The sequence below is a fragment of the Colobus angolensis genome, unplaced genomic scaffold, assembly GCF_000951035.1.
Source record: "Colobus angolensis palliatus isolate OR3802 unplaced genomic scaffold, Cang.pa_1.0 Scaffold2, whole genome shotgun sequence".
Classification (NCBI taxonomy): domain Eukaryota; kingdom Metazoa; phylum Chordata; class Mammalia; order Primates; family Cercopithecidae; genus Colobus; species Colobus angolensis.
In genome coordinates, this window is record NW_012115154.1 from 3,544,895 (window position 1) to 3,561,498 (window position 16,604).

A 16,604-nucleotide genomic window follows, 5' to 3' on the forward strand; every position below is an offset into this window, starting at 1 on the left:
CTTGTAAGGTGCTATAGAATTTTTTTAAACTATTAAATAGTTTTAGATTAGAATAATAATTTTAAATTAAATAGTTCTGTGTTAGAATAGTGCTTAGCATCTAATAAGCACTCACAAATAGGCTTTCATTAGCTAATCAAATGTAAAATACAAGTATTGTCCCAAAAAAAAAAAAGAGATTCATTTATAGAGTCATTTCCTCAGCTATTAATAAATGGATATCCCAAGTGATTTCAGGAAAACCTGTACCAAGACAAAATTCAGAAAACTCATTTGAGAAAAAGGAGGAAGCCTTTGAGAAGGTAAAGTCCTATATAGTGTCCATCAATCTGATAACTGGCTCTTCTCTAAAAAAGTACCACCAGCGGCAGGGCACAGAGGCTCACACCTGTAATCCCAGCACTTTGGGAGGCCAAGACGGGCAGATCACCTGAGGTCAGGAGTTCAAGACCAGCCTGGCCAACATGGTGAAACCCCGTCTCTACTAAAAATACAAAAATTAGCCAGGCGTGGTAGTGTGCGACTGTAATCCCAGCTATTCGGGAGGCTAAGACAGGTGAATAGCTTGAACCTGGGAGGCAGAGGTTTCAGTGAGCCGAGATTGCACTACAGCCTGGGCAACAAGAGTGAAACTCTGTCTTCAAAAAAAAAAAAAATACAAAAGACCATTAGCACTTTGAATGCTTTTCTCCATCCATCCCACTTCAATGGTAGATTAATTTACTAATCCAACAAGCAAATATTGAGCACCTATTATGTGCCAAGTACTATTTCCAGAACCTGGAATACATCAGGAATCAAAACAAATATCCCTGCCCTAGTGGAAAGAGATCAACAACAAACAGTATATATATTAATTATATGATATGTCAGAACATAAAACGTTATAGAAAAAAGTGAAACAGTGCAAATATTAGAGGAAAGGGGCCTGAAATCCAAGTGTAAATAAATAGGGTAAGTAGATATCCTAAGTGTTCTCCAATAACATCCAGAGAAAAGGCCCTAAGACCTTTCCATTTAGTTCTTGCCACTACTTTGCATTAATTTTATTAAATTCTTTTTTCAATTTTTTTCTCTTCAAGCTACCAATTCTACTCTATTTTACTTCAGTAGTAGATAATACCTAACATTTACCAAACATTTACCACATAGCATTGTTCTAAGTGTTTTTAAAGGATTAAATAATTACATCCTCACAATAGATGTATGAAATAGGTGTTCCTTTTGCCTCCATTTTACAAGGCAGAAAACTGAGGCACAAAAATATTAAGCAAAATTTCCCAAGATCACGTGGTTAGCAAGTAGCAGAGCCCTGGAGAAACATGTATAATACATATTCCCTACTATGAAATTGAAGACCAGCCTGGGCAACATAGCAAAACTCCATCTCCACAAAAATACAAAAAGTTGGCTCATGCCTGTAATCCCAGCACTTTGGGAGGCCAAGTTAGGTGGATCACCTGAGGTTAGGAGTTTGAGACCAGCCTGACCAACATGGTGAAACCCCGTCTCTACTAAAAATACATAAATTTGCTGGGTATGGTGGCACATATCTGTAGTCCCAGCTACTCAGGAGGCTGAGGCAGGAGAACTGCTTGAACCCGGGAGGCGGAGGCTGCTGTGAGCCAAGATTGCACCATTGCACTCCAGCCTGGACAATGGAGTGAGACTCTGTCTCAACAACAACAACAAAAAAAAATTAGCTGAACGGGTGGCATGGACCTATACTGCCAGCTACTTGGGAGGCTAAGGTGGGAGGATTACCTGAGCCCGGGAGGTCAAGGCTGTAGGGAGCCAAGATCTCGCCACTGCACTCCAGCCTGGGTGACAGAGTGAGACTCCATCTCAAAAAATAAAAACAAAAAAAAAAACATTCAGGGCTGGGTGGGAGCAATAGCTCACGTCTGTAAATCCCAGTGCTTTTGGGAGGCCAAGGTGGGAGGATTGCTTGAGCTCAGGAGTTCAAGGCTGCAATAAGCTATGATCGCACCACTGCACTCCAGCCTGGAAAACAGAGGAAGATCCTGTCTCCAAAATAAAGAAAGAGAGTAATATTCAGCACAGTTTCAAGTTTTCTCACCTCTAATAAACAGACTCTCTTATAGTATACATACAAAAACTATGAATGCTCCTATTATACTGTTTTCTGGCCATTTTTACAGTTATTTTCTTGACTAAATAGTTTTTTTTTTGTTGTTGTTTTTGTTTGTTTGTTTGTTTTTGAGACAGAGCCTTACTCCGTTACCCAGTCTGGAGTGCAGTGCCACAATCTCCGCTCACTGCAACCTCCACCTCCCGGGTTCAAGTGATTCTTGTGCCTCAGCCTCCCAAGGAGCTGGAATTACAGGCACACACCATCATGCCCAACTGATTTCAGTATTTTTATTAGAGACGGGGTTTCGCCATGTTGGCCAGGCTGGTCTCAAACTCCTGACCTCACGTGATCTGCTCGCCGTGGCCTCCCACAGAGGTGGTATTACAGGTGTGAGCCACTGTGCCAGGTCAACTGAATAGTCTTTATCACGGTCTCTACTTAACATCTTCCTTAACCTCCCCACAATCTGATTTATATCACCATTCTTCGTGTACTGAAACTGCTTTAATGTGGTCAGTGACCCTCACACCACCAAGCCAAAAGATTCCTTCTCTATTCTCATTCTCCTCAAACTTTGTATTGGACTATGTCCACCTCTGTGCCCTTCTTCCTGAAACCTCCTTGGATACCTAGAAGCAACACTACCCTGAATCTTCCTATTCCTCTCTCTCTCTCTCTGACCTTTCCCTTAGAAAATCTCTTCCTTTGGATTCTGAGACTTAAACTTTTCTATCTTCCTTTTACCTCTCCCACTATTCCTTTAATAGTACCTTTTCCACTTCTACCCCTGAAAGGTAGGAACCCCAAAAGTTTAAGTTGACTCCATTGTTCTTCTCTTTTTTCCTTTTTTTGAGACAGAGGCTCTGTCACCCAGACTGGAGTGAAGTGGCACAATCACAGCTCACTGCAGCCTCAATCTCCCAAGCTCAAGCGATCCTCCCTACTCAAACTCCCAGGTAGCTGGGACTACATGAGTGCCTCCACTAAGCCTGGATAATTTTTTTTTTTTTAAAGAAATGGAGTCTCACTATAATTGCCCAAGATGATCCTGAACTCCTGGGCTCAAGCTATCCTCCAGCCTCGGACTCCCAAATTTTGGGGATTACAGGCGTGAGCCACTGCACTGAGCTCTTTTTTATATTCCAATAGGGTCAGGCACAGTGGCTCATGCCTATAATCCCAGCACTTTGGGAAGCCGAAACAGGTGAATTGCTTGAGGCCAGGAGCTCAAGACCAGCCTGGTCAACACGGTGAAACCCCACCTCTACCAAAAAATACAATAATTAGCCAGGCATGGTGGCATGTGCCTGTAGTCCCAGCTACTCGAAAGGCTAAGGTAAGAAAATCGCTTGGACCCAGGAGACGGAGGTTGCGGTGAGCCAAGATCGTGCCACTGCACTACAGCCTGGGTGACAGAGTGAGACCCTGTCTCAAAATAAAAATAAAATAGATTCTTATAGTCTCTTTTAAGGTTCATTCATCCAATAAGCATTTATTGAACATCTATCATCAACCAGGTTCTGTTTGGGTTGCTTAAAATAGATTAGTGAACAAAACAGACCAAAAAAAAAAAATCCTCTCTGCATATAGTGAAATAATTCTATGCTACCAAGGACACTCAAAACTATCTTCCCCTAAATACTATTTTAAACACATCACTCTCATGGCTTAAAAACAACAATAACAACCTTGCAATGATTCCCCTCTTATCAGTCATATCTAATTTTCTATGCCTTAGTTCTAAACACTTGATAATCATTTTCTATGGTATCCATACAGGTTCATTTTCCATTACTCTCTGATTCAAGGGAATTCCAGGCAGGCCAATCTTCTGATTACCCCTCAAACACATTCCTTATATTTCTATGTGGTCAAGTGACTACTGAAAATGTAGGTTTAGTACTTAGAAATTTTTTTACAAGTGTAATGAATTAATAGAGAAATTCAAAGATGAATGTTTTTGATTCCTTCAAATGCATAAAAATAGCAAACACTTATACAAAGCTACTATGTGCCAAACACTATTCCAAGCACTTTATATACATTAACCCATTTATTCCACACAACAATCCTGGTATCTCCATTTTACAAATGAGGAAGCTGAGGCCCAAAGACAATTAAGTAACAACCTAGGTCTCACAGATAGTAAGTGGCAGAGCCAACATTCATACTTAGGAAGCCTGGTTCCATACTATCTAGCATACTCCCAGCAGAAGTAATAAAAACAAATAGAGTTCAAAACTGAAACTGAAGACTATATTCAACTATAAAAAGTTATGTATAATAAGTTAATCCTTTACTCCAAATAATAAAGAACAATATTTCCTCTAATATGTCAAGTTTAAATTATAGAATTTAATAGTATATAATAAAAACCACAATCTACAAACATGAATACACCATATATCATTCAGAGTTCCCCAAAGCTGCTGAAAATACTTGCTAGGCATGACAAAGAATATATGGTGACACAGGTCTAACTTGTGTTATTTCATTGGCATGCATACATTAAAGTATTTTGCTGTCATCCTTGCTTTCATCAGAATCAAAATAGATTTGAATACAATCTTCAAGGGTTTTTTTGTTTGTTTTTTTGTTTGTTTTTGAGATGGACTCTTGCTCTGTCGCCCAGGCTGGAGTGCAATGGCATGGTCTTGGCTCACTGCAACCTCTGCCTCCTAGGTTCAAGTGATTCTCCTGCCTCAACCTCCTGAGTAGCTGGAATTACGGGCGCATGCCACCACGCCTGGCTAATTTTTCTATTTTTAGTAGAGACAGGGTTTCACCATGTTGCTCGGGCTGGTCTCAAACTCCTGACCTCGTGATCCACCCATCTCGGCCTCCCAAAGTGCTAGGATTAAAAGACTGCCAGCTTTACTTTTTGGAAGCAAAATTCACATATAGGACTGGGTCCTGTATGGCAGAAAAAAATTTAGTAGAAGCAAAAACAATCCCCAAAGCATTTAACTGATATAGGTACTCTTCAACCTCTCACCAACTTTATGGCTAACGGATCCTTTAAAAGGTTTCCAAGGACTCCTCGAGAATTCAATTTTTTTATAACTGATTACATAAAATTAAAATCCAAAGGCAGAGGTTCTTTCATAAAACAATCCTGACATATTAAAAGATAGGGGGTGCCTAACCACAACATTATCATTTTCTTCTCTTTCCAGTTTTCCCTGCTCTTCAGGCAGAGAAAAGACATGAATTTGTCAGGTTTTGAGATGGAGAGATTAAAATTAACAAACCAGGACAGGGACACTAGTTTGATTTGGAAAAGGCGAGACTAGACTGCATGTAGCCTTTCCAGTTAGTAATGACAGCCTAACTAGAAAAGAAAAGGTATGTAGATAAAAGCAGCCAAAAAAACAATGCCATTAATGCCTTAGGCAAAAATCCACAGCAGCTACTATTCCCCACTTTATTTTCTGCCTCTTCTCCCTTTTCCTGGGTAAGGAAAGCACCCAAAGCACCCCCAAGGCCACTCATAGAAAACCAATTTCTTCCCAAGCATTGTATGAATTAAGAAAAAAAAAAAAAAACTAATTCAATTTAATCTCAAATTTTCAAACTGTTTGGAAAAGATTTTTCAAACAGGGAGTCGTTTTCTCCTCTCTTCACCCACAGCAACCCACTACAACACTCATAAAGTCATCCCATACTCCAAGGGATTAAATACAAATTTCCTGGGGAAAACACTGGATTCGGCAGCTATCACTGAAGCTATTCCCAAATACTAAGGTTCTCCTGTATACCCCATATTTGATATTTTCTTCTCTCCCACATGCACTGGTGACAAGAAGAAAGATATATAATCCTTCTCAAGATTCTCTACACAAAGGAGACCTCAACTCAAATCTCAAATCCAAAATTAAAACCCCTTGTTAAAACAAACCCCCCAAGGAGAAGGCAATGGCTTTCTAGTCTAGTGTTCATTTTCAACAGCACACACGGCCAGCTAAATAAGGAAGTTTTAAAATGTCAAAAATTTTTCTGTCATATTACTAGAATGAAAGAGGTCTAAGGATAGAGGCGATGCCAATGAAAAACAGATTTCCCAATAATGTACTATATTGCATCATCTTAATCATTATAAGTATTTCCCAAGTCACTAAAAGGTACATGGCATTATGATAGGTCCAATATTTTATAGTAACAAGAAAGGAAATGGTAAAATTAAGTTTAATTTTAAAATTATAAGCACAGTTGAGATGTTTTCAGACTCAACTGTGGGAAACTTTGAGATCCACATGCTAAATACAGTAAAGGAGGAATACCTGAGACATTAAAGGAAGCATGAAGATAATAAGTGGCAATACAGTATTATTCATCTACCTCATTTACAAAGCAATAAACAAGAAACCTATTTTTTCTTCCAGCTTTAAAATAAAATGTAAAATTTTCCTTCACCAAACAAAGTATGCTATCCAGAAGTACACAACAGACCCAGAAAGTTGGCTTAATGCAGGGTCTACAAACCAAAACAAAGAATAAAAAAATAACTTCAAAGGTCGCAGAACTTAAAAAAAAAAATCCAACCAAAACATATACAGCTGATGTTTAACCAGATCTATTTTTTAACAATACCTGTGCAAAACAAAGACATCAAAGTAAATGAAAGGATAAGTCTTCATTTCACAATCTCCCTATATACTTCCTCAGCCTGTGGACCTAGCCTTATCCATCCTTAAAGGGAGCTGGTAGTCAGGAATATTTAATGCCCTACTTCATCAGAACTTTCTTTAGCTCTCATCAGGCCATTATTAAAGTCATTCAGTAATATTTACTAGTTATAGCTATTCAAACGTCAGTAATCTCCTAATGACCACTCTGAACTAATATACACATAGGAAGCAGATAAGGCCTAAATTTCTCTTTTACAAATGAAGTATGTTCATTTCTCTTACTGTAATAAAGAATATTTCTTTATTTTCCAAGCTCCTATTCTTCAGTGAATATCTTTAAAATCATTTAAAAACACTGGTAGCTATTGTCTGCTAAGTTTTTTTTTTTTTTTTGGGACGGAGTTTCACTCTGTAGCCCAGGCTGGAGTGCACTGGTGCCATCTCGGCTCACTGCAACCTCTGCCTCCCAGGTTCAAGCAATTATCCCAGCCTCAGCCTCCAGAGTAGCGCATACCAACACGCCCAGCTAATTTTTTTGTATTTTTAGTACAGACGGGATTTCACTATGTTGGCCAGGCTGGTCTCGAACTCCTGACCTCAAGCAATCCTCCCAGCTCAGCCTCCCAAAGTGCTGGGATTACAGGTGTGAGCCACCACACCAGGCCTACTAAAACTTTTTGAGGCTGTTATTTGAGTAATCATCTATCACTGCCTTCACAAAAGCTGGGCTTGGATAACAAATTGCAGTTTACTATCAAAGACAAATAGACTACATTTCCTCAGTTCTCTAAAACCTTGGTGTCACTTTAGGGCATGAGGGACTAAAGAGAAGATGGAATCAATTATCTGACAAATCCTGTAGAATTTCCATCCTAACATCTCTCAGAATAGCTCCTTACCTCAGTGGTTTGGTCTCTAATTTTTCAAACAAAACTAACTGTCAACCCCAAAATATGCTGCACACTACTGAAAGAGTAATCTGTCTGAAAACCACTTTCATCATGTTTTCTCCTGCTCCCTATCAACCTCTATTGGCTTCTTATTGCTTAGCACATTAAATTCAACTTGACACCAATACACCTTTCATAATCTAGTTCTACCCTACTTATATAAATTTATCTGCCACCATTCCCAGTAATTAACACTTTATTCCATTGAGATCAGACTCCTTACATCCCTCTCACATCATGCTGGCCCCTACCAAGTGCTTGCTCATTCTTTACTGTGGTCTAAATGTCTCCTCCACAACTCATATTGAAATTTAATTGCCAATGTGATGGTATTAAGAGGTGAGGCCATTACGAGGTGATTAGGCTATGACGGCTCTACCCTCATCAATGATAATGCCATAGTAATAGAAGTAGGTTCCTGATAAAAAGCAAGTCCTGCCCTCTCTGTTCTTGTTCTCTTGCTCTTCTGCCTTACACCATAGGATGACATAGAATGAAGGCCCTTGCTAGATGCCAGCACCATGTTCTGGTTCTTCTCAGTCTCCAAAACCAAGAGCTAAATACATTTCTGTTGATTATAAGTATCCAGTCTGTGGTATTCTGTTATAGCAGCATAAAATGGACAAAGACAAGCTTCTATCCCCTATATAGAACATACATAATGTTCTCCTTCTGGAGATGCTAGCCTATACAATCTTTATCCAAGTCTCATCTTCGGGAAGCCTCACTCCTAGAACTTCAGTCTGAAGATATCCCTATACTAACAGACTGGACTCATACTACATGTAGCACACATTATTTGTACATTGCTTTGGACAGTGCTAATTATATCATTATGAAAGTATTCCTGACAAGATAAATTCTATGAAGAGGTTGTGCCAAATTTTCCAAGAAGTGGTTCCATAAGCAAAGTCTATTTGAAAAATTGATTAAGGCCAGGTGCAGTGGCTCAGGCCTGTAATCCCAACACTTTGGGAGGCCAAAGCAGGTGGATCACCTGAGGTGAGGAGTTCGAGACCAGCCTGGCCAACATGGTGAAACCCTGTTTGAAAAATTGATTAAGGCCAGGTGCAGTGGCTCAGGCCTGTAATCCCAACACTTTGGGAGGCCAAAGCAGGTGAATCACCTGAGGTGAGGAGTTCGAGACCAGCCTGGCCAACATGGTGAAACCTTGTCTCTACTAAAAATACAAAACCTTAGCCAGGTGTGGTGGCAGGCACCTGTAATCCCAGCTACTCAGGAGGCTGAGGCAGGAGAATCGCTTGAACCCAGGAGGCAGAGGTTGCAGTGAGCTGGGATGGCGCCACTGCCACTCCAGCCCGGGTGACAGAGTGAGACAACATCTCAAAACAAATAAATAAAGACATTTTATTATATCACGGCATAGTGGCTCACACCTGCAATCCTAGCACTTTGGGAGGCTGAGGCAGGCAGATGACCTGAGGTCAGGAGTTCAAGACCAGCCTGGCCAACATGGTGAAACCCTGTCTCTACCAAAAATATAAAAATTAGCTGGGCATGGTGGCACACGCCTGTAGCTCCAGCTACTCGGGAGGCTGAGGCAGGAAAACTGCTTGAACCCAGGAGGCAGAGGTTGCAGTGAGCTGGGATGGCGCCACTGCCACTCCAGCCCGGGTGACAGAGTGAGACAACATCTCAAAACAAATAAATAAAGACATTTTATTATATCACGGCATAGTGGCTCACACCTGCAATCCTAGCACTTTGGGAGGCTAAGAGGATCACTTAAGCCCAGAAGTTTGAGACTACCCTGGGCAACAGGGTGAGACCCCATTTCCACAAAAAATAAGAAAATTAGCTGGGTATGGTCCCATGCCTGTAGTCAGAGTAACCTGAGAGGCTGAGGTGGGAGAATTGCTTGAAATCAGGAGTTCAAGGCTACAATGAGCTAGGATCGTGCCACTGCACTCCAGCCTGGGCAACAAAGACCATCTCAAAAAAAAAAAAAAAAAAAAAAAAGTTCTAGTATGAATGAAACAAAGTAATGACTAAGATTTGATACTCTTTGAAGCTGAGTAACAGCTACATGGTGGTTCATATCTACTTTTGTACTTGTTTAAAAATACCAAAGTTCCTTTTTTAAAAAGTACTAATAACGTCTTTATATCATTTTAAATGACAAAACCAAAATATAACATTTTCTTTACCCAAGGAATATGTAGGTCCCTACTGGCAGTAAGAAAAATGTTTGCAGAAAGATTTAAAGCAGAATCCTAATTCTCATCTAAGAATTAATAAAAGTTGGAGGAAAAAATATAATCACACAGACAGGATTTCCATGAAAAGAAAAATTAATTCTAATGACTAAAAGCAACACTGTTTATATTATAAATCTTCATTCAATTACAGCATTCACAAGAGGGTCCACCCAAATAACAGACGAAAATTTAAAACTTCAGAAAAAATCTTAAGCAAAACATGGGAGGCAGAAAATAGAGGGGAAAAAAGGAGAAAAGTTGCTACAACCAATGTTCAATAACCCAAATCAGTCAACGTTATTTTAGAAAATTCACAATCTGAAAACACCTAATGCTCTAAGGGAATGGATTAAAAAGTTCTTAAATAATCAGAAAATTAGGACTTCCACTCTATTCCAAAGACTGAAAAACATGCTTAGAAAATTTCAGATATTTGGATTAATGACCATGTATCTGTTTGTTGTTATCAAGAAATGCTCCATCCCTTTGAAATTTCAGTCTAACTGCTTTTCAAAATTCAATCACTATTTTGCCGACATCATTCACTAATTGCTTCCAAAAGCGGTAATATAGTATCTACTAATTTTTTTTTTTTTTTTTTTTTTTTTTTTAGACAAAGTCTCACTGTCTCCCAGGCTGGAATACAATGGTGCAATCTCAGATCACTGCAACCTCTGACTCCCAAGTTCAAGTGATTCTCCTGCCTCAGCCACCCGAGGAGCTGGGATTATAGGTACACGCCACCACACTCAGCTACTTTTTGTATTTTTAGTAGAGATGGGGTTTCACCATGTTGGCCAGGCTGGTCTCGAACTCCTGACCTCGTGATCAGCCCACCTGGGCCTCCCAAAGTGCTGGGATTACAGGCGTGAATCACCGTGCCCAGTCACATCTACTATTTTTAAGTGAAAGCATTTTATTCTACTAATTACACTGCGTTTTTGCCTTGACATTTTTTCCAAACTGGTTTCAGGCATATCCACAAGCCAATTTTGATTATTTTGATTTCAAATTCTACTCCATAACTGCTTTAAAACTCAAGAGGTGAGATTTTAGTAGCCATACTTTTAAAAAGTTATTTTTGAACAGTTATCTGACATACACACCTATACAAATAGCAAGACTTATCCTAACAGCAATATACCATCTGCCCATCACCCAAAGCAATTAAAGCTTAAAACAGGACAACTCTCCTGTATGAACAGAGTTTAATAATAAAGAAGCCATACTTGAGGCCGGGCACAGTGGCTCACACCTGTAATCTAGCATTTTGGGAGGCTGAGGCAGGCAGATCACGAGGTCAGGAGTTCGAAACCAGCCTGGCCAACATGGTGAAACCTTGTCTCTACTAAAAATACAAAAATTAGCTGGGTGTGGTGGCGGGCATCTGTAATCCCAGCTACTTGGGAGGTTGAGGCAGAATTGCTTGAACCCGGGGGGCAGAGGCTGCAGTATGCCAAGATCACACAGCTACACTCCAGCCTGAGTGACAGAGCAAGAGTCCGTCTCGGGAGAGGGGGAAAGAAAAAATGTCATACTCACAAACAAACCGGTTAAGAGGAAAAATAAGCATACTCAAACTGTGTTATACCATCCTTAAAGTTAGGTTTTCCTACCAAATAAAAGTAATCATCTTATTTTTGGTAGCTTGTAATTTCTCTCTTCTGATAAAAGAAAAATATGCTACTAAAATCTAAGTACTAAAATCTAAGGGGCCAAAATAGTGGTGAAATTTTCTATAAACTTCATAATTAAATAATAAAAGAATCATATCATACAAAAGACATGTGTTGGCCAGGTGCAGTGGCTCACGCCTGTAATCCCAGCACTTTGGGAGGCTGAGGCAGACGGATCACGAAGTCAGGATATTGAGACCATCCTGGCTAACATGGTGAAACCCCGTCTCTACTAAAAATACAAAAAAAAATTAACTGGGCGTGGTGGCGGGCACCTGTACTCCCAGCTACTAGGGAGGCTGAGGCAGGAGAATGGTGTGAACCCGGGAAGTGGAGCTTGCAGTGAGCAGAGATTGTGCCACTGCACTCCAGCCTGGGCGACAGAGCGAAACCCTGTCTCAAAAAAAAAAAAGAAAAGAAAAAAGAAACGTATCACAGAACCAGTTAGATTCTATTATAGTAGAAAAGTTGACATTTACCACATAATCTTTTCTAATAAAGAAGTCCACATAACAAGATTAAAAACAATTGTGAAGATCTTTTAGAAAACCACGAAACGCATGATTAAAAAGTCCCACATATCTTCTTTCCTTGCATTACAAAAATAACTGGGTAAATTATGCTAGCTTTTTAATTTGCTTACTCGACTTTTGAGAAAAATATGAATATACTATAATCTTTAAAATATTGAGGATATTGCCATCTTTTATTCAGGAATGGATATTTGCAGATTTTTCCTAATATCTTTGAGGTAACATAAAATATTACAAAATCTCAGAATGTGTTAAACAAGTTTTATCCAATACACGCTATTCCAGTGGGATAAAAACCATTTACAAGTTCCATTTAGATTAAGAAATCCTTTGAGAAAACTATGTAGTACATTCTAGTTATACTGTTTCTAGAACAGCAAAAATCTCTATAACCTATTTCCCTACTGTTTTCTTCGGAACCAACTGAGCTGAATGTAACTTCCTTCATAAAGAGTCAAGACAGTATTATAGTTACTGTGAGAGAGCTAACTAACTGAATTTTCACCAGAGGCTGAACTTTTCACAAATTAAAACCATTTTACTTAAATGATCTATAAAAATAATAACACTAAGTTTAAATATATTTAATTGAGTACTATTTGCAGTCACATTAGAAAATTTAATTTTAGGCCCAGCATGGTGGCTCACGCCTGTAATCCCAACCCTTTGGGAGGCCAAGGTGGACGGATCATGAGGTCAGGAGTTTGAGACCAGACTGACCAACATGGTAAAACCCCATCTCTACTAAAAATCCAAAACTTAGCCGAGCGAGCTGGTACGCGCCTGTAATCCCAGCTATTCAAGAGACTGAGGCAGGAGAATCGCTTGAACCCCGGAGGCGGAGGTTGCAGTGAGCCAAGATTGTACCACTGCACTCCAGTCTGGGTGACAGAGTGAGACTCTGTCTCAAAAAAAAAAAAAGAGAAAGAAAAGAAAATTTAATATTTTTCTCACACAAAACAACAAAAAGATAAATTTATTAAACTGAAGAATATAGATTCCTTTTAAAGCCAAGAGTAGGGTGGGGAAAAAGAGAAGATTTCTAAATCCAAACTGCTTAAACTGATAGGATTTTTTTTATTCCTTTAAAGCACACAAAATCATTTTTAAAATAAAACTCCCTTAAAGCTAGGAGTTCATCCTCTGGCAACACCCTCTTTCTTCAACAAAGTAATGAGTTGCAAGTTATCGCTAGTACTCCCTTTTAGACTCAAGTTGAAGGGCAATACAAAAACAATTTTATTTTTCTGTACTTTGCATTTGAGTATAACTGTCTCATCCTAATTTTATAATAGGCCAACTTTAAGTGATTCATATTCAAAACCTTCTTACAGAAATAATCTATTGATCTCAAGAATTCAACTATTGAACCTGGCAGAAACTATTCCAAATTATCAAAAGAAACCATGAAAGTATGAAGCTGCAGTGTTCATAATGTTAGATCAAAAAACTGAAACCACGCAAAAATATTTAGAAATCTCAGCTCCCTATTTCCTATCAAAATACTAAAGAACTTTAGATGTCTTCTTTAAACGTACTAAAGATACAAAAGTAAATTCCTTTTGACTTCAGAGGGCCGAAATGAAGAATTCGGTAACTGCAAGCAAAAAGTATGAGGGGAGAAAATATTTCGTGAGACAAACACCATTTAAAAAAAAAAAAAGATGTATTAAAATCATTTACTCCCTTCTACCAGACAAACAGTCCTCTCCTAGAACTCAACTGCTTACAATTCAGCCAAGCATGACTGCCAAGAGTTTTTAAACCTGTGTTAGGATTGTTCAAAGTGGAAAGCTTCTCCACCAGTGTATTACAACAACAAAAAGTATATTTTTTAGAGTTAAAGATCAACTATTAAATACACTCCTCTGATAAACGAAATGTAAGTGATTTAAAAAAAAAAAAAAACTCAAGTTGTAACTTAGGACAAAGTTTGCTATATAAATTGCTTGCAGTTCTAAGAGTATTTATTTGGTCCCCCAAATTGGGGCTTAAGTGGCTGAAAGAAAAAAGTTTTATAAACAGGTTTTCTAACCTTAGTTTACATTTGGTAAAACAGACCATTTATCACAACCAAGTGAACATAATGCCAAATGTTAAGATTTCAAATTTTACAGGTAAAATTTGTAAAAATTACAATAACCCAGTAATGGACCGTCACTGATGTTAAACATTTTTACATATATCTTAAGAATGCAATGTCATGTATGTCATGTTTAAACTTAGGATGTATGTATTTGCACTATGTAATCCTGGTTGCTTTTCTGGTAATTCTTTATTTCACAGTGGTCTGATTATAGCCAGGGCTGCTTCTTCCCATTATACCATTAGTCAGTACATCTTAATTTTGCTTTCACCAAAACATGGACATCACAAGCCACCTCTTGCTTCCAGTTTTCTGCTTTTTACTGTAGATAACAATGACAGTGAGTTCCACCAAATGCATGTATGTGCACAGCTTTGTCATTCTTTTCCCAGCCCCCTTCTTTTCTATGAGAAAAATACGAGAAACTTAGGTTTATATAAAAACATCGATTTTTCTTTTGCATACATACCTAATGGATTTTCAAGAGAAGACAATTTATTCAGATAACTATCATCCTAGAAATGTCAAGAGAACTTCCCAAATCCAAAAACAAGAAGTTAATCTGATATTAACTGGAAAGGAAATTTCCACTCAAATCATAAATGTCATCAATTAAGCTGAACATCAATAAAACTCAGTCAAAAATCAAGTCTCAATACAGAACCCACATATAACCCACATGTAATCAAAATATCACTTATATTTGCTAGCGGAGTTCACAGATGAATTCTGTATGTGCGCCAAATTTATCTTATTTTGAAATGCTGGGGTTAATATTGGTATAAATCAGAGCCCACACTAAGTGTCCTGGGCAGAGAAAATCCAAAGGACGCTTAGTAGCATGGTAAAAACCGGTTCAAAATGAAAAAAAGAAAAAAAGAAAAAAGCCACGTCCTAACACAACGGAGCGAAGAAGCGACCAATAGATCACTGAAAGCAAAACGAAAACGGTCCCCTCCGGAGTAGCCTGAATAAAAGATCTTTACTCATAACGTTTAATACTATCCTACCTCACTTCATTCACTTCCCAACTTCCTTTACTTTTCAAGGGCCACCACGGGGCATCCCTTTTTCTGGAAGTGTATATTGAAAGGATCTGTACAGGAAAGAGGTAAGGAACGGACAATTCTCAAGAAGGCTGAGAAACAGGTGGGTTAGCAGGAGCAGAAGCATAATCTAGACACTTAAGGGGCAGCTTTAAGATGACAGATGTGGTGGAAGGAAAGACTGCAAATCGGAAGAAGCCCTAGTGTGGCAGATACACTGTGGGCTGATTGCAAGCACCAGAGGGGGGCAAAGGCTAACTCCAGAGTGGTAGCAGTGGAGCAAAAAACAAGCAGTAGGACGAGTGGGCAATGAGCAGTGGGATTAACGAGCAGCAGCAGCAGCAACACGGGTCAGAGTGGAAGTGATGGCTTTGGTCTTGGGAGACGGGGGCCAGTGGGAAAAGACGTCAGACAGGGAATAGGGGGTTGGGGAAACAAGGAGGACTGAGACCTAAGAATCCTGCCCCTATGAAAATGCAGGGGGAAAAGCTGGAGACCAAAAGCCGCCACGGCTCCCCAATTAAAGAAATTCTCGAAGGAGAGTCGCTGCTTGCCGCCGCGCTGCCTTCTGACCCGCTCGCTTTTCCTGATGGTAACTGCTGTGGCGTAAAGAGGAGAGCGAAGAGGAGGAGGAGGAGGAAGAAGACCAAGGAGGAGGAGGGTGAAGATGAGGCGGGGGGTGGGGAGAAAGGGGGGTGCGGCCTGTACAGTCCCAGCGAAGCCTCCGCTCTCTCGTAGCCGGTCAGCCCCGGGTTTCCCCTAAGCCCAGCCCCGCATAGACTCACCCGCCTGCCTTGCCTCGCTTTTCCCTCAGCCGACTCCACGCGCTGCCGCGTCCTCACAAGAAAACACCGAACGAGCGTCGGGGAAAAAACTCTTCAGAACCGGGCCTGATTGCTTCAGCGAGTCCGACCTTTACGGCTGAGAGAGACACTCTCAGCTTTCGGTGGGTTCCACAGCCAGACGGGCCACCATCTTACATTAGGGTAAGACTCCTCCGGCCTCCCGTGCGCAGGCGCACGCCGATCCGGCCAGGCGGGGCGGGGGAGGGGCGGGAGGAGCGGCGGGCGGCTGAGTGGGAGGTTGCGGTGGCCGCTCCCGCAGCACCCTGGGAGTTGGAGTCCTTGGAGGGTAACCGCCCAGGGGCACGCCGGGAGTTGAAGTCCTCTCTCAGAGGGCGGAGGAGATCGCTCACCTCACGTGGCTGCTGGACTGAGCCTTTCTTCGTGTTTTGCTTCCTTCTCTGCGCGCGTGTGCTTCTTCAATGTCATTTGGTCGGCGGTTTTCACTAGTCATTCCATATCCTCGGTGTTTTTGGAAATGTGCGACCCCAAGACTGGGGCGAGGCTAAACAATTTTATGGGGAGCCCG

The 16,604-nt window shown here is 40.2% G+C and overlaps 1 protein-coding gene across 6 annotated transcripts in view; it reads right to left on the reverse strand.

Moving 5' to 3' along the window:
* CNOT4 (CCR4-NOT transcription complex, subunit 4) overlaps window positions 1–16,291 on the reverse strand; it is a 155,752-nt gene extending 139,461 nt beyond the window's left edge. For all 6 annotated transcript variants that reach the window (XM_011941251.1, XM_011941248.1, XM_011941250.1 and 3 more), the window contains exon 1: window positions 16,019–16,291. The gene's annotated coding sequence lies outside the window, so the exon portion shown is untranslated. The remainder of the gene's footprint in view (window positions 1–16,018) is intronic.
* Between the last annotated feature and the right edge of the window lie 313 nt (window positions 16,292–16,604).